Below are 19,476 nucleotides of genomic sequence, written 5' to 3'. Positions count from 1 at the left end.
ACCTTTTTACCCCAGGTTACTTCACATCAACAGAAAAAGACACAGTCTTTTCAAACTCAGTCCTTTCGTTCCCATAAGTACAAGCGAGCAAAAGGTCACTCTTTTCGGCCCAAGGGCAGAGGAAGAGGAAAAAGGCAGCACCATGCAGCCGCTTCCCAGGAGCAGAAGCCCTCCCCTGCTTCTGCCAAGTCTTCAGCATGACGCTGGGGCTTTACAAGCAGACTCAGACACGGTGGGGGCCCGTCTCAAGAATTTCAACGCGCAGTGGGCTCACTCGCAAGTGGATCCCTGGATTCTACAGGTAGTATCACAGGGGTACAAACTGGAATTCGAGGCGTTTCCTCCTCATCGGTTCCTGAAGTCTGCTTTACCAAAGTCTCCCTCCGACAGGGAGGCAGTTCTGGAAGCCATTCACAAGCTGTACTCCCAGCAGGTGATAATCAAGGTACCCCTCTTACAACAGGGGAAGGGGTATTATTCCACACTATTTGTGGTACCGAAGCCGGACGGCTCGGTGAGACCAATATTAAATCTAAAATCTTTGAACACTTACATAAAAAGGTTCAAATTCAAGATGGAGTCACTCAGAGCGGTGATAGAGAACCTGGAAGAGGGGGACTATATGGTGTCGCTGGACATCAAGGATGCTTATCTCCACGTCCCAATATATCCTTCTCACCAAGGGTACCTCAGGTTTGTAGTACAAAACTGTCATTATCAGTTTCAGACGCTGCCGTTTGGATTGTCCACGGCGCCTCGGGTCTTTACCAAGGTAATGGCCAAAATGATGATTCTTCTACGAAGAAAAGGCATCTGAATTATCCCTTACTTGGACGATCTCCTGATAAGGGCAAGAACCAAGGAACAGTTAGAAGTCGGAGTGGCACTATCTCAGGTAGTGCTAAGTCAGCACGGATGGATTCTAAATATTCCAAAATCGCAGCTGATTCCAACGACACGTCTACTGTTCTTAGGAATGATTCTGGACACAGTCCAGAAGAAGGTGTTTCTCCCGGAGGAGAAGGCCAGGGAGTTATCCGAGCTAGTCAGGAACCTCCTAAAACCAGGACAGGTCTCAGTGCATCAGTGCACAAGGGTCCTGGGAAAAATGGTGGCTTCTTACGAAGCGATTCCATTCGGAAAATTCCATGCAAGAACTTTTCAGTGGGATCTACTGGGAAAATGGTCCGGATCGCATCTTCAGATGCATCAACGGATAACCCTGTCGCCAAGGACAAGGGTGTCTCTCCTGTGGTGGCTTCAGAGGGCTCATCTACTAGAGGGCCGCAGATTTGGCATTCAGGATTGGATCCTGGTAACCACGGATGCCAGCCTGAGAGGCTGGGGAGCAGTCACACAGGGAAGGAATTTCCAGGGCTTGTGGTCAAGCATGGAAACATCTCTTCATATAAACATTCTAGAACTAAGGGCCATTTACAATGCCTTAATTCAAGCAAAACCTCTGCTTCAGGGTCAGGCGGTGTTGATCCAGTCGGACAACATCACGTCAGTCGCCCACATGAACAGACAGGGCGGCACGAGAAGCAGGAGGGCAATGGCAGAAACTGCAAGGATTCTTCGCTGGGCGGAAAATCATGTGATAGCACTGTCAGCAGTGTTCATTCCGGGAGTGGACAACTGGGAAGCAGACTTCCTCAGCAGACACGACCTTCACCCGGGAGAGTGGGGACTTCACCCAGAAGTCTTCCACCAAATTGTAAACCGTTGGGAAAGACCAAAGGTGGACATGATGGCGTCACGTCTAAACAAAAAACTGGACAGATATTGCGCCAGGTCAAGGGACCCTCAGGCAATAGCAGTGGATGCTCTGGTAACGCCGTGGGTGTACCAGTCAGTGTATGTATTCCCTCCTCTGCCCCTCATACCGAAAGTATTGAGAATCATAAGAAGGAGAGGAGTAAGAACTATACTCGTGGTTCCGGATTGGCCAAGAAGGTCTTGGTACCCGGAACTTCAAGAGATGCTCACGGACGAACCGTGGCCTCTACCTCTAAGACAGGACCTGCTACTGCAGGGGCCTTGTCTGTTCCAAGACTTACCGCGGCTGCGTTTGACGGCATGGCGGTTGAACACCGGATCCTGAAGGACAAGGGCATTCCAGAAGAAGTCATCCCTACTCTGGTAAAAGCCAGAAAGGAAGTAACCGCAAAACATTATCACCGCATTTGGCGTAAATATGTTGCGTGGTGTGAGGCCAAGAAGGCCCCTACACAGGAATTTCAACTGGGTCGTTTCTTGCATTTCCTGCAAACAGGACTGTCTATGGGCCTAAAATTAGGGTCCATTAAGGTTCAAATTTCGGCCCTGTCGATATTCTTCCAGAAAGAACTGGCTTCAGTACCTGAAGTTCAGACATTTGTGAAAGGGGTGCTGCACATACAGCCTCCTTTTGTGCCTCCAGTGGCACCTTGGGATCTCAATGTTGTGTTGAGATTTCTAAAATCACACTGGTTTGAACCATTGTCTACGGTAGATTTAAAATATCTCACGTGGAAGGTGTCGATGCTGTTGGCCTTGGCTTCAGCTAGGCGTGTGTCAGAATTGGCGGCTTTATCATGTAAAAGCCCTTACCTAAATTTTCATTCTGACAGGGCGGAATTGAGGACTCGTCCTCAATTTCTACCTAAGGTGGTTTCTGCATTTCACATGAACCAACCTATTGTGGTACCTGCGGCTACTAGGGACTTAGAGGACTCTAAGTTGCTGGACGTTGTCAGGGCCTTGAAAATATATGTTTCCAGGACGGCTGGAGTCAGGAAAACTGACTCGCTGTTTATCCTGTATGCACCCAACAAGCTGGGTGCTCCTGCTTCAAAGCAGACGATTGCTCGTTGGATTTGTAGTACAATTCAGCTTGCACATTCCGTGGCAGGATTGCCACAGCCAAAATCAGTAAAAGCCCATTCCACAAGGAAAGTGGGCTCATCTTGGGCGGCTGCCCGAGGGGTCTCGGCTTTACAACTTTGCCGAGCAGCTACTTGGTCAGGGGCAAACACGTTTGCTAAATTCTACAAATTTGATACCCTGGCTGAGGAGGACCTGGAGTTCTCTCATTCGGTGCTGCAGAGTCATCCGCACTCTCCTGCCCGTTTGGGAGCTTTGGTATAATCCCCATGGTCCTTACGGAGTCCCAGCATCCACTTAGGACGTTAGAGAAAATAAGATTTTACTTACCGATAAATCTATTTCTCGTAGTCCGTAGTGGATGCTGGGCGCCCATCCCTAGTGCGGATTGTCTGCAATACTTGTATATAGTTATTGTTACAAAAAATTTGCGTTATTATTGTTGAGCCATCCTTTCAGAGGCTCCTTAAAATTTATCATACTGTTAACTGGGTTCAGATCACGAGTTGTACGGTGTGATTGGTGTGGCTGGTATGAGTCTTACCCGGGATTCAATATCCTTCCTTATTATGTACGCTCGTCCGGGCACAGTATCCTAACTGGCTTGGAGGAGGGTCATAGGGGGAGGAGCCAGTGCACACCACCTGATATCTCAAGCTTTTATTTTGTGCCCTGTCTCCTGCGGAGCCGCTATTCCCCATGGTCCTTACGGAGTCCCAGCATCCACTACGGACTACGAGAAATAGATTTATCGGTAAGTAAAATCTTATTTTATATGTGTGTGTGATTGACAAAATTTCTGTACAATTTACTTACTGGGTACGCCATTTTATAATTCCTGTTTTATCCAGGAATTTTATGGCTGTCCTACAACACACGGCCACAGGGGGGGCAGGGGTGTTGGTAGATCTTCTTCAGAAAGTAAACTACTATATATATATATATATATATATATACTTCATAGGGTGTGCCAGTGGTGCACTCAAGCATGCTTCATTTTATGTATTTATTTTGTTAAAATAACTCACTCAGAGCTGTGTGTATACAGAATTCTGGCACACCATCCGCTTGCACGCTGGGTCTTGTACATACGGGTCCCAATAAGGACCTCTGCCTTGATTCTTCTTGAGCGATGATGGCTGGTATAATGGCAGAAGAACGCGAGGCGGCTAAGTCAGGTATACCGTCTGAGCAACCACAGTGCTCAGTCTAGAACCAGTCCATGTATAGTTCATTCATCATCTTTTGTCTCATACTCTGTGTTACTATCTGAGGATTCGATGATAGTCCTGAATATTTCAGGAAAAAGTGAGGTTGTAATAAATACAGATAGAAGCTTTTCTGTGCAAAGCAATTTCTGTTTTACTAACCTGTCCCAAACTAACTGCGACATTTCGTTACCAGTGGACTCTCCTTAGTTTTAAACAAAGTTCACTATTCCAGTCCTAGCGTTAACAACGCTTTATGACCTTTCGCAGCGTCAGCTGAGGGCCCTGCTAAAGGCCATTTATACTGCAGCGGAAGTGTTTTTACACGTGCTTTAGTTGGGGTTTAGGTTAACATGGCAGTAGTTATATAGACCACACAGCTCAATTTAGGCCCACAACAGGGCGTTCCTCAGACCACCTTTTACTTCTAAATGATCACATTGGTGAATCACCTGAGTATTTGGCCTATGGTATCTATAGATGGCCAAGTAAGTTCTCGTTATTTTTGACAGGCTGATTTAAAAAAAAACAGTGCCGCTACCTTTTGTTGGCGATATGTTATTGGTCCTTATTAGGACAAATTAGGTTCTCAGGCTACTGGGGGCAGTAGACGTGGTAGAGAACGTGCTTTTCAACAAAACCACTAGCTGTCGTCAAAACACAAAGCCAGCTGACAAGCCAGTGGCATGGCGGTTTTCCAGCCTATCTCTGAACTACCATTGTGCAAGCATTTGTTCAGATGTTCTAGTTGTTGCAGACATACACAGATGGGGGGGTTCCACAATTTCGTATTCACAGAATACACAATACAGTGTTGTAGACTGCTATTCAGTCTCTCGTAGACTCAGCAGTTTTTAATTCATCCGGTACACAAGTTCAGGTATTTTATACCAATCTTTAGATAGTGCCTAAGCCGTACGGCTCAGTCACACCGATATTGAACTTAAGGAGGCTCAATCACTATGTAACTTTCTACAGATGCAAGATGTGATCGCTGCAGTCAGAGTTTGTGGGTCTAAACCACAGGAATTCAGGATTTCACTGAATTTCAAGACTGCATACTTACAAATGTTTGTACTTTTGGTTTGCGGTAAAACAAAACCATTATCACTCAGGCACTGCCACTCGGGCTCTCATTAGTGCCTCCGGTATCACAGAAGTGATGTCTGTGATAATTGCTCATCTCAGATCCATGAGGGTGCTAATAGTTCGTACTCAGACAACCTACTCAAGACGTTGTCTTTACACATGCTTTCACCATGCTTTATGGCCGTACAAGGTCCTACTTTAGCACGATTGTACCTGTCAGCAGTAACATAGTATCTAAGGTTGAAAAAAGACAATTGTCCATCGGGTTCAACCTATTTGTGGTCTCCTATGCACGATTATTTTGTATAAAATTTTGACTGAAGTTGCTGACTGCCGTTCCGATTAACCCCTCTTTTTTATAATAACCATAGTGCGTGACTATGCCCCGTAACCCTGGATATCCTTATCCATTAGGAATTTATCTAACCCATTCTTAAAGGTGTTGACTGAGTTGGCCATTACAACTCCCTCAGGCAGGGAATTCCAAACACGTATCGTCTTTACCGTAAAAAAGCCTTTTACGCCGTAAAAGCAAGGTATTCGTCATCTGGTACTGGTAGTGCTCTAAACATGGCCATTTTCGGTGCACTTGGTGCATTCGACTATTTGGAAAGATAGTAGCATCTTTCCAGGCATTCCAGTTCAGAATATTTCACTCTCACGTCTTTTACAGCTTAATCTGCTCGCACAGTGGTCGGCCTCGCATCAACAAATTCAGCAGAGGGTGCCATTGGCTCCAGGGTCCAGAGTATCGATACTCGGATGGTTCCAAATAAAAAAAAATTCACTGCGGGGCAAAGATTCGGAGTCTGGAATTGGATAATTCTGACTACTGACGCAATTCTCAACTTTTGGGAAGCTATAATCCAACGTAGTCAGATTCAAGGTCTGTGGCCAGATCATGAAAGATTACTGTCAATGCTTGTAACTCAGGCCTGTTTACAAGGCTCTAAACAGGCATTAATTAATTCTTGCAATCTTACGCTGTTCATATTTGGTCAAACAACGCGACTACAGTCGCATACGTCAATAAACAAAGAAGGATTCGAAGTCCCATGACTATACGAGATGTTTCTCGAGTCCTAGATTGAGTCAAGCATCACCAGGTGATATTATTGCCAGTGTTCATTCCAGGAGTGGACAACTAGAAAACAGACTGACTCAGTCATCAGGATTTTCACCAAATATAACGGTCTGTACATCCACATGTGTTCCAGGTCTTAGTCCAGTGGTGGAGTTTCCCACAGGTAGATTTACTGGCATCTCGCCAAATTCATCACACACTCACGTAGGTGTTCAAAACAAGGCTGGGGGCAGTGTATGCTCTCACAATAGCATGGCCATACAGCCTCGTATCTGTTCCCACCATTACAGCTGCTTACTCTGTTGCTAAAGCGGATAAAGTAAGGAAGGGCCATGACCGTAATCCTAGTGGCGCCTCATTGGCCTCGGAGAGCGGGGTTCTCGGATTCTCGCTGTCTACTTACAATCCGTGGCCGTTCCACTACGTGCATACCTTCTGGAGAAGGGTCAGTTTCTTTATCCCAATGTAGCGTGGCTGCGTCTCATGGGGTGGCTATTGACACCGCTCGCATTTCACAGTTTGGTATACCAACCATGTTACATGTTGGGGAGCCAGTTACAGCAGCTCATTATCACAAAATTGGGCGAGCTGATGTTGGTTGGGGTCTGGTTCGGAAGTTTACGACATCTTCTTTCAATTTATTCCATCTGGTGCTATGTTTACAGACGGGGTTAGATGGAGTACTAGGTTTAGCGACACTAAAGATGCAGGTTTCTATTTTGTCGATTTTCTTTCAGCGCCGTTTGGCTCTTTTGCCAACAGTGCATACGTTTCTGCAAGGTGTCCTTACATACCATCTTCTCCGTTTATACCATCTATGGGACTTCAATCGACTTTTAGAATTTTTGTAGTCCTCACCTCTTGAACTCTTACAACAAGGGGTTGTTAAGTTTCTCAATTACACACCAGTGTTTTTCTCGCCATAACTTCGACAAGGTGTGTTATAAAGTAGGTGTGTTGTCATGCAATCCACCGTATCTGGTGTTTAAAGATTATAAAGCGGAACTTTGAAAGAATTCCGTTCTTCTACCAGAGGTAGTATCCTCCTTTCACATAGATTTATCAATCGTGGTTCCTGTGTTCTCAGAAGGTTCAGGAACTCCTTCTACTTTGAATGTGGTTCGTGTGCTTCGCATTTATGTAGCAGACATCAACAGCATATGGATTACAGCACATACATTGTTGGTCTTTATACTGCAGTTCCCGTAGGTTGGGCAGTTTCCAGTCGAAGGTTGGCTGGATGAATTAAGCTCACCATTCGTCAGGCTTATTTTCATACTAGAGACAACAAAAGGAGAAAAAAGAGACTCTTTTGTGGGCGCACTCTTGACTAAATTAACGTATGAGAAAAATGGAAAATTTATATAAAAATTAACTTTTATTATTACAGCAGTAAAATATGTTCGGTGGTCAAATGGCATCAAAATAGTAATCAAACAAGTAAACTTAGTAGCAGTAAGTTAGCTGCTGATAAATAGAATAGTGCAATACTATAATATAATCAATAATAATGAAATGCTAAAACTAGCATGATAAATTCCGGCTGCCGATGTCCAAATTCTTTGTGGGGGATAAAACCAACCTATTTGCGTGACAGATACGACACCTTACGTGCCCTAGCCCAATAATAGTATGGTTAAGGTGCCTGATGGCGTAATGTGCCCAGCTGTCGTGGGGAAAGAGATGACAGTAAGAAATGAGATGGTAGAGTGAATCTGCTGTCAGTGTTAGACTCTGAGCATAATAGGCCAGTCTATTCTCTACTAAACTGAGTATTCCTCAAGGGTCACCCACTTGAGTACTGGCCCAGCCCTACACAGATTAGCTTCCAAGATCGGACGGTTTTGGGCGTTACCAGTGTGGTATGATAGTAGAGATGGTAATAAATGATGATCCGATGCTTCTGGAATCACTGATGAGAGTTCACGAATTACATAGTATCCAAAGAATATCAGAGATAAGATGGATCTACTGCCAATGTTAGACAGGGACAAACCCTGAATCAATGGTGAGAGTCCATGAAAATTAGAAAAGACTGAAACAAGTGAAAAAGAAGTAGTCTCTTTAATGCTTTAAAGATAGACTAATCAGATCCAGTTGGGAATAACAATTTATCGACCGCTGTAAACCAGCAAAATATACTGACATTCATAGATGAGCTGGATAAACTAATATCTGATAATATCTGGGGTAATTGGTTCTGAAGCCAGATACCAAAGTCCAGCAAGTGGAAAACAATAATATATGCCCTAATTTTAAAGAAATGGTAACAGTATGACACAGAATAAAGTCGACTATAAATCTGTAGTATTATGTGCTAAGAGGTTTCAATAATAATGATACTTATGTAGCATATAGCTGATAGTAATAAACGGTTAGGATAACTTATAGAGGTTATGTGCATGGTTCTAGAATTTGAGAAGATTGTCTAAAGAGGTGAGATTTCAGGGGACGCTTAATGATTGTGTGTTGGAGGGCATTCCAGAGTGGGTGCAGCCTGAAAAAAATGTGGATGGGAGATGCAGATCTTGGTCGGGTTGGGAGATATTTTGAGAATAATGAAGAGATGTATGAAGGTGTAGTTTGGTTAATAGCTTTATATGTAAGTAAATGTATTTTATATTGAATACAGTGAAATTACAGGTAATCAATGGAGGTACTGGCTGAGCGGATCAGCAGACAATAAACATTTAGCAAGGACATAAACCTTGCAGCTACCTTCAAAATGGATTGTAGTGGAGAGAGTCTGTTTTGGGGAAGATCAGTAAGGAGACTATTGCAATGTGGGAGATACTGTAATGAGACCATGGATTAGAGTTTTTGCGGTGTCTTGTGTAAGATATGTAACTTTGATTTGGAGACTGAATGTGGGGAACAAAGGACAGTTCAGAGTCGAGGATAACACAGGCAGCAAGCTTGTGGGGTTGAAAGTTAAGTTATCAACAGTGATCGAGATATCAGCTTGGTAACTATTACTGGCCAGTGAAAATATCAATTCTGTTTTGAAAATATTAAGTTTGAGGTTGTGAGATGTCATCCAAGATAAAATGGCATAAAAGCATTCAGTAACGCAGACCAATACAGATGGTGACAAATCTGGGGAGAATAGGTGGATTTGAGTATCATTCACAATCAGATGATACTGAATTCTAAAAGGGCTTTTCAGTTTGACCAGAGATATGGTATAGAATGAGAAAAGCAGAGGACCTGAGACTGAGTCTTGCGTTACTCCAACTAATAGAGGTAGTAAAGAGGAGGTGGATTCAGAGAAACGAACACTTGAAGAGCAATTAGATAAGAAGGATGAGAACCAGGATAGAGTGATGTCCTGGAGACCTAGGGATTGTAGTGTTTGTATGAGAAACCGTGTCAAATGCAGCAGAGAAATCTAGAATAATGAGTGAGTGGACGGAAGGTGAAGAGGGTTTAATGTAGGAATTGAGCAAGATCATTTAAGATCTTATCAATCTTGTCCTTGAAATAGGAAGCACGATCTTGGGCACTAATAGTAACTGGTGGGTTGGGACTGGGATGGGTAAGAAGTGATTTAAATACATAAATAATTTGCTTGGGGTTAGAGGCTTGAGCAGAAATGAGAGCTTGGAAGTATGTTTGTTTGGCAGTGTCCAGAACCTTACAATAAGAGTGGTAGATTGTCTTATATATGAGGAAGTCACTCTGAGTACAAGATTTACATCACTGATGCACTTTATGTAAGAGTTTTTGTAGGTGAAATTGTTCATTTAGAGTACCACTGTTGATAGCTAAGAGACCTGTAGATGGGTAGCTGGAGCCACTTCATCGATGGCTATTTCTAGAGTTTGGTAAAGGTGTGATACAGCAATCTCAGTAGAAGTGAATGTAGAAATTGTGAGAGTAGTTATTGCAAACAAGTGGAAAGCTGTTGAAAATGATTATATTTGCTGGCTTGAAGAGGCGTGGTACACTTCAGTGCCATTGAATTTGAAGTCATGGAGGATAGCGTGCAGGTGATAAGGTTGTGCGATAGGGAAAGGAGTGTTGGTGAAATTAGAAAACTAAGCAGTCTGGTGAATACAGAATCAAGGCAGTGGCCATCCATATGAGTAGAGGTATCAGTCCACTGGGAGAGGCTGAGAGAGGTGGTTATAGAGAGTAGATTGGATGCACAAGGAGATTGTGGACTATCAATAGGGATATTGAAATCACCCATGATGATGGTAGGTATGTCAAAGGATAAGATGTAAGGGAACCAGGCACAAAAATGTTCAAGAAATTGTTGGTGTGGCCCAGGTGAGTTATAGCAACAATGTGCAGAGATAAAGCAGTGAAAATCCTGATAGAATGTACTTCAAATTATGTAACTGTGAGGGATAGAACCTGTGGTAGACCTGTGTACGTGAAAAATTGGGATAGTATTATTCCAACCCCATTTCCTTTAATGTTACCAGGCCTGAAGGTATGTGTATAGTGGAGATCACCGTGTCAAAATACTGTTGTGGAGACCATGGGGTATATTTACTAAGGTCCCGATTTTGACCGAGATGCCGTTTTTTCAACAAAGTGTCATCTCGGTAATTTACTAAGCAAAAATCACGGCAGTGATGAGGGCATTCGTAATATTTTGGAAGTCCTAGGAAAAAATCACGAATCAATACACCATCGGTCAAATACGCCTGCAATTTGCTAGAAATCGGGAATTTACTAAAAAGTGCAAACACAAACACTGCCGACAATAGCCAAACACTGCCGTGATAAAATACAAATCGTGAAAAAGTGCTAAAAAAAAACAGACCTGCTTTTTTATCCCGTGTTTGTATAGGCATGCACGGATCCATGAGATCCGTGCATGTTTTTCAGTGGGAAGGGGGGGGGGTTATGTTCTAAATTTTCTGAAAAAAAATTGCGTGGGGTCCCCCCTCCTAAGGCAAACCAGCCTCGGGCTCTTTGAGCCGATCCTGGTTGCAGAAATATGGGGAAAAAATGGACAGGGGTTCCCCCATATTTAAGCAACCAGCATCGGGCTCTGTGCCTGGTCCTGGTTCCAAAAATACGGGGGACAAAAAGAGTAGGGGTCCCCCGTATTTTTTAAACCAGCACCGGGCTCCACTAGCTGGACAGATAATGCCACAGCCGGGGGTCACTTTTATACAGTGCCTTGCGGCCGTGGAATCAAATATCCAACTAGTCACCCCTGGCCGGGGTACCCTGGGGGAGTGGGGACCCCTTCAATCAAGGGGTCCCCCCCCCAGCCACCCAAGGGCCAGGGGTGAAGCCCGAGGCTGTCCCCCCCCATCCAATGGGCTGCGGATGGGGGGCTGATAGCCTTTGTGATAAGTGTTTGATATTGTTTTTAGTAGCAGTACTACAAGGCCCAGCAAGCCTCCCCCGCAAGCTGGTACTTGGAGAACCACAAGTACCAGCATGCGGCGGAAAAATGGGCCCGCTGGTACCTGTAGTAGTAGTAGTACTACTACTAAAAAAATACCCCAATAAAGACATTACACACACACCTTGAAAGTATAACTTTAATACATCCATCCACACCTCCATATACACATACTTACCTTATGTTCCCACGCAGGTCGGTACTCGTCTCCAGTAGAATCCATGGTGTACCTGTAGAAAAAATTATACTCACATAATCCATGGTTGAAGGCTCCTCGGTAAATCCTTTTGTAATCCACGTACTTGAAAAAATAAAAAAACGGATACCCGACCACGAACTGAAAGGGGACCCATGTTTTCACATGGGACCCCTTTCCCCGAATGCCAGAAACCCACTCTGACTGATGTCTAAGTGGGTTTCTTCAGCCAATCAGGGAGCGCCACGTTGTGGCACCCTCCTGATCGGCTGTGTGCTCCTATACTGTATGACAGGCGGCACACGGCAGTGTTACAATGTAGCGCCTATGCGCTCCATTATAACCAATGGTGGGAACTTTCAGGTCAGCGGTGAGGTCACTTTCGGTCAACCGCTGACCTGAAAGTTCCCACCATTGGTTACAATGGAGCGCATAGGCGCTACATTGTAACACTGCCGTGTGCCGCCTGTCATACAGTACAGGAGCACACAGCCGATCAGGAGGGTGCCACAACGTGGCGCTCCCTGATTGGCTGAAGAAACCCACTTAGACATCAGTCAGAGTGGGTTTCTGGCATTCGGGGAAAGGGGGCCCATGTGAAAACATGGGTCCCCTTTCAGTTCGTGGTCGGGTGTCCGTTTTTTTTATTTTTTCAAGTACGTGGATTACAAAAGGATTTACCGAGGAGCCTTCAACCATGGATTATGTGAGTATAATTTTTTCTACAGGTACACCATGGATTCTACTGGAGAAGAGGACCGACCTGCGTGTGAGCATACGGTAAGTATGTGTATATGGTGGTGTGTATGTATGTATTAAAGTTATACTTTCAAGGTGTGTGTGTGTTGTCTTTATTGGGGTATTTTTTTAGTAGTAGTACTACAGGTACCAGCGGGCCCATTTTTCCGCCGCATGCTGGTACTTGTGGTTCTCCAAGTACCAGCTTGCGGGGGAGGCTTGCTGGGCATTGTAGTACTGCTACTAAAAACAATATCAAACACTTATCACAAAGGCTATCAGCCCCCCATCCGCAGCCCATTGGATGGGGAGGACAGCCTCGGGCTTCACCCCTGGCCCTTGGGTGGCTGGGGGGGGGACCCCTTGATTGAAGGGGTCCCCACTCCCCCAGGGTACCCCGGCCAGGGGTGACTAGTTGGATATTTGATGCCACGGCCGCAAGGCACTGTATAAAAGTGACCCCCGGCTGTGGCATTATCTGTCCAGCTAGTGGAGCCCGGTGCTGGTTTAAAAAATACGGGGGACCCCTACTCTTTTTGTCCCCCGTATTTTTGGAACCAGGACCAGGCGCAGAGCCCGATGCTGGTTGCTTAAATATGGAGGAACCCCTGTCCATTTTTTTCCCATATTTCTGCAACCAGGATCGGCTCAAAGAGCCCGAGGCTGGTTTGCCTTAGGAGGGGGGACCCCACGCAATTTTTTTTTAACATTTAAACTTTATATTTTTTTTAACAAAGTGCACAATGAAGCCCAGCACGGATCTCTCAGATCCGGCCGAGATTCATTGTATTAAAGTCGGCAGTGTTTTACAAGTCACTCACGTAAAACACTGCCAAAAAAAAACGAATGACATAGACATCGGAAAACCCGAAAATGCAGAATACGGCAGCTTAGTAAATTAGTCGTAATCAATTCAAAAAGTTGCATATTTACACTTTCGATGTCATTCGTGATTGAACTTTGACCTCAAACGGGAAAACACGAATCTTAGTAAATTTACCCCCATGTCTGATTGTGTGTGCCATGTTTCTGTTATTGCCAGAAAGTTGAGGTTGGTTGAGATAAAGGAGCTATGGATTGATGTTAATTTGTTAATGACAGAGCTTGAATTCCCTAAGGCACATTTTAAAGATTTGGAGGATGATGGAAGACACGTGATGTTTATGAGGTTTTGCTGGATTTATATTCTGTTGTGAAACAGCTGTATGTGAGTAGGGCATGTGGGAGATAAATATAATTGTAGAATGTGTGCTGGTAATTACTCTCTTGACTGAAGCAGTTAAAACCTGTCTCTTGCTGACATTGCATTTAAGTTATTTTTCATGTTTTTTGCTATACAGTTGTGGTCACTGTTAAGGAAAAGGACACCAGAATATTTCAGGAATGAATACATGTTGCAATGCTAGTGATGGAATTGATGATGTCCTAAGAAGATGAGGTTAGGGACCAGCATGGGTTTTTTGTTTCACACTAGAAATAAAAAATGGTTGAGTGGCTCATACTTTGACAATAATTGCCTGTTTCCTCTCGAATAACCTAGAGCAACATTAGGTAAACCAGGAAACTAATAGAGTTAGATGTTTTGCTGTAGACTGAGATCCTAAACATCACATGCATTAGTAAATGCTGAACACTGCGTTCCCTTGCCAAGGCAAGGTTGATTTCTATAAAGTCATCTCGGTTTGGTGTATAATTTAGATGTCAGTAAATCAATATACAGACTAAATGTCAAGTTTGGGTCAAGCTGCATTCCCAGGTATATTAAACCAAATAATTTACTAATTTATCTACAGTAAATTGCTGTGATTGTGCGTTTGGAAAGTTCTAAACTTAAAGACTACTACACCTACATTTTAAATACCATGGCAACTGCTCATGTGAGGAAAATTGTATTCAGCTGTTCTGTATCAGAGACTGTTCTGGTTCAGAGAAACTGTTTTCTAAAATTCTAGATACAATATATAAACATATGGGGCCTGATTCAGAGATGTACACTATTGCACAGCCACTGCGACTTTGTAATGATATGGTAATGCCAAAGGTGGTATCTTGTGTAAAACAGCCGCCTTCTGCCGCCTTCTGTGATCTGCTGTTACATCCAAAGATGCAACATCGGATCACTTTGTGTGAATGTCGGGGCCAGTGAAGCTGTGGTCAAGGACACAGCAACTGGCCTCTACTTTTCCAGAAAACTATGCCGGCATGCCCACATTTTCTGAAACGCTTACCTGTTGCCACCGTTTCCCACCGCCAAACAATCTGCGACTTAGGGGGTACTGCAACCGTTGACGCAGAACCTGTGCATGCGTAGTTCGCCTAGCATTGGAGATGTACGTAAACCATCAGGTGCAACATAGGGTGAGATGTACTAAGCAGTGAAAAGAGTGGAGAAGTGAGCCAATGGAGAAGTTGCCCATGGCAACCAATTAGCTGCTCTGTATAATTTTATAGTATGCAAATTATAAATGTTACTTCAATGCTGATTGGTTGCCATGGGCAACTTCTCCACTCCGGTGTGCTTAATAGGAAAGAAACTAATACATCCCTTTTTAGGAGAGGTGCAGAGAATTTCTCGTATTTCCAGTTCTTCTTCAGGTGATGTATGTCCGGAATGGGTGCCCCAGAAAAAATTATAACAAAAGAAGTACAATGTGTAGTTTGTTCTTAAACAAGTAACAAGGTGAGATTTTTAGAAGCTGCTCAAGGGCGTACCCCACTCACACAAAGGATAGAGGGAGTATACACATCAAAGTATCTTTTAACCGAGTAGTGCCCTGATCCCTTTAAAAGTCCCGTCTGGTGTCTTTCATTCTCTGAGGTGCAAACCGGTCAGGTGATGTTACCCAGAAGTAATCAGCTTACAATAATTAGAAGGCGTACCCCAACACTCACAGCAAGAGGGAGGGTGGTTTACGCATCAAGGTATCTTTGTGTTGAATGTTGTCCTAGGTTCTTCTCATAATGTATGTCCGGGACATGTGTCCCAATATGAAAAAATATGATAACAAACAAAACAATGTGCAGTGTATCCTTAACAAACAGGGAGTAAGAATATGGTGTTTTAGGGACTTATTCAAAGGCATACCCCACTCACACGGAAGATAGAGGAGTACACACATCAAGGTATCTTTAAAACCAAATAGTGCCCCAATCACTTTAGAAACCGCTCTGGTGTCTTTCACTCTCTAGATGCAAAACCAGTTTAGTGGTGTTACCCAAGAATTTGTAATATTCAGGAGCGTACTCCAACACTCACAACAGAAGGAGGGGAAGAAAACACATCAAGGTATCTTTTTGGAGGCCTGTTAAAGGTATGGCGTACCCAAACTCACAGTTCATAGTGTGTTGATGCTCCCATAAAGGTATCTTTTACACGGCTGGTGAAAATCTTTATACAAAGCACTGGAGCACTCAAGTCCGTGGTAGTCAAAAAAAGCAATATTTATTGGATTAAAAATCCATAAAATGTTCCATATGGAAACATGTTACAAAATCCACACACAATGTGAATAAAAGTTGGACCAACATCAAAAAACATGCAAAGTTAAAAACAAAAGAAAGTAACAAACATTAGCTGGAAGGTATGAAGCTACTCACACTCATGTGTCAACGCGTTTCGGTGAATAACCTTTATCAAGACATGATGGAGTGTGCAGGAGCTTGATATTTATACTGTCACTAACCAATTACATTAGTGCAGGAAATGACCTCACATGCTTAATTGGATTTCAGGTCAAATTCCTCCTAAATATTACATTTTTTGTTCAGTAAATATATTGAGTAGATTATTTACCACATTAAAAGGTTTTGTATATGAATCATACATAAAATGCACAAATACAGGACTTAATTTAAAAAATAACGCTGGCCGGAAATTCTCATTTCCCCCGTGCTCATGGGAAATGTAGTCCGTCCTCCGTCTGGTCCCGCCGGAACTGATGTCATCTTGTGGACCAGATAGCAGGATGTGGCCGGCCTCCGAGTTTATGAGCATTATGCTTCCTTACTTCTGCCCGGCATTATGGTCCCGTCAGCAGAAGTGACGTCATACTGTAGTTCATCAACAGGATGTTGTCACACATTTTCCCAATAGTTCTGGGTATTGTAGTTTAACAGTGTATAGCAGCCGGAAGTCTCCTCATTTCTAACAGGAACAAAGAATGAGGCATCATGGTAAATGTAGTTTTAAGTAAAACAGTCTAATTGTAAAACCATTATTAAACAGAGAATGAGACAATCGGCCAGACAATAAAATATTGCAACAGATACAGTTCTCACCCAGTAATGTATAGTTGATCTAATAAGTGGGTAGGTGTATAAATTAATACAGCAGTGGTCATATATAATTTAAATTACATAATGCTCAAAAATTGACAGTGAAAGCAAAAAGTAACCCATAAGTGCTATAGAAACCATTTTAATTCAAAATCACAGTTCAATCCGTTTGGGCTGAGAGTTGCAGAAATAGATGAACCGTGTTGGGTCTTAAAATGTAACGATAAAGAGAGCCACTATTTCTGATATCACTGGCTTCTATGGTCTGAGACACATTAAGACAACTATCAGAAATACCAATACAGCTCCTCTCCTGGCAAAAACAGAGATGAACTGTATTTTCAATTATAACACTCTCAGCCCAAACGGATTGAACTGTGATTTTGAATTAAAATGGTTTCTATAGCACTTATGAGTTACTTGTTGCTTTCACTGTCAATTTCTGAGCATTATAATAATAATAATAATAATTTTATTTATATAGCGCTCTTTCTCCAATAAGGACTCAAGGCGCTTAACAAATACATAGCATAATATAGTACAGAAAATAATGAAGTACATTTTCATAAAATACAGAAGCATGAAGATACTAAAAGGGACACTATGGAAATGCTTGAGTAAACAGGAAAGTCTTGAGTCTACTTTTGAAGGATTCTATAGTTGGGGCCTCTCGCACTGTGCGGGGAAGTGAGTTCCATAGAGTCGGAGCCGCATGACTAAAATTTAAATTCTATATGACCACTGCTGTATTCATTTATACATCTACCCACGTATTAGATCAACTATACATTACTGGGTGAGAACTGTATCTGTTGCAATATTTTATTGTCTGGCTGATTGTCTCATTCTCTGTATAATTATGGTTTTACAATTAGACCGTTTTACTTAAAACTACATTTACCATGATGCCTCATTCTTTGTTCCTGTTAGAATTGAGGAGACTTCCGGCTGCTATACACTGTTAAACTACGATACCCAGAACTATTGGGAAAATGTGTGACAACATCCTGTTGATGAACTACAGGATGACGTCACTTCCGCTGACGGGACCATAATGCCGGGCAGAAGTAAGGAAGCATAATGCTCATAAACTCGGAGGACAGCCACATCCTGCTATCTGGTCCACAAGATGACATCAGTTCCGGCGGGACCAGACGGAGGACGTACTACATTTCCCATGAGCACGGGGGAAATGAGAACTTCCGGCCAGCGTTATTTTTTAAATTAAGTCCTGTATTTGTGCATTTTATGTATGATTCATATACAAAACCTTTTAATGTGGTAAATAATCTACTCAATATATTTACTGAACAAAAAATGTAATATTTAGGAGGAATTTGACCTGAAATCCAATTAAGCATGTGAGGTCATTTCCTGCACTAATGTAATTGGTTAGTGACAGTATAAATATCAAGCTCCTGCACACTCCATCATGTCTTGATAAAGGTTATTCACCGAAACGCGTTGACACAGGAGTGTGAGTAGCTTCATACCTTCCAGATGATGTTTGTTACTTTCTTTTGTTTTTAACTTTGCATGTTTTTTGATGTTGGTCCAACTTTTATTCACATTGTGTGTGGATTTTGTAACATGTTTCCATATGGAACATTTTATGGATTTTTAATCTTACTCCCTATTTGTTAAGGATACACTACACATTGTTTTGTTTGTTATCATATTTTTTCATATTGGGACACATGTCCCGGACATACATTATGAGAAGAAGAACCTAGGACAACATTCAACACAAAGATACCTTGATGCATTTCCCACCCTCCCTCTTGCTGTGAGTGTTGGGGTTCGCCTTCTAATTATTGTAAGCTGATTACTTCTGGGTAACATCACCTGACCGGTTTGCACCTCAGATAATGAAAGACACCAGACGGGACTTTTAAAGGGATCAGGGCACTACTCGGTTAAAAGATACCTTGATGTGTATACTCCCTCTATCCTTTGTGTGATTGGGGTACGCCCTTGAGCAGCTTCTAAAAATCTGTATTCTCACCTTGTTACTTGTTTAAGAACAAACTACACATTGTATTTCTTTTGTTATAATTTTTTCTGGTGCACCCATTCCGGACATACATCACCTGAAGAAGAATTGGAAATACGAGAAATTCTCTGCACCTCTCCTAAAAAGGGATGTATTAGCTTCTTTCCTATTAAGCGCACCGTATGTTATACAGGTCCAAAATTTGTGTTGTGTGAAACTGTGTTTTAAATGTGGTGACATTTATTATTTGGACCTGAACAGACTGAGCTGCTTTGCGCCACATTGACGCACCTTCCCCCCAAAAAACGTATTTTTCTAACTTCTCTACTCTATTCACTTCTTAGTACATGTCCCCCTAAGTCACATACAGTATCTATGTAAAAAAAATAAAAAAAAAGGTTCCAATATGAGCAGCTGTTTCTCCCACCACATTTTGTAATGCTTAGTCTGCGACAATGCCAATTGCTCTGTGACAAAAGTAGCAACACAGCGTCTCTGGTACAGTGTCTGTAGCTTTGGCTGTGGCTACGATGCAACTTAAACATAATGGTCATAATTCAGACCTGATCATAGTAGCAAATTTGTTAGCATTTGAGCAAAACAATGGGGATATTTCAGACCTGATCATTCGCTAGCGTTTTTTGCAGCTCTGCGATCAGT

The 19,476-nt window shown here is 42.8% G+C and overlaps 1 protein-coding gene and 1 pseudogene across 4 annotated transcripts in view; one reads left to right on the top strand and one right to left on the bottom strand.

Annotated features, from left to right (window-relative positions):
• The window catches only part of ARHGAP10 (Rho GTPase activating protein 10), a 614,077-nt gene that overhangs the window by 577,984 nt on the left and 16,617 nt on the right, over positions 1-19,476 (top strand). The gene's annotated exons all lie outside the window — the stretch shown is intronic.
• Positions 8,004-8,122, bottom strand: LOC134950577 (5S ribosomal RNA; annotated as a pseudogene).

The sequence above is a fragment of the Pseudophryne corroboree genome, chromosome 1 (assembly GCF_028390025.1).
Source record: "Pseudophryne corroboree isolate aPseCor3 chromosome 1, aPseCor3.hap2, whole genome shotgun sequence".
Classification (NCBI taxonomy): Eukaryota; Metazoa; Chordata; class Amphibia; order Anura; family Myobatrachidae; genus Pseudophryne; species Pseudophryne corroboree.
The sequence above is the reverse complement of the archived record's forward strand: the minus strand, read 5'-3'. Positions and strand labels throughout refer to the sequence as shown.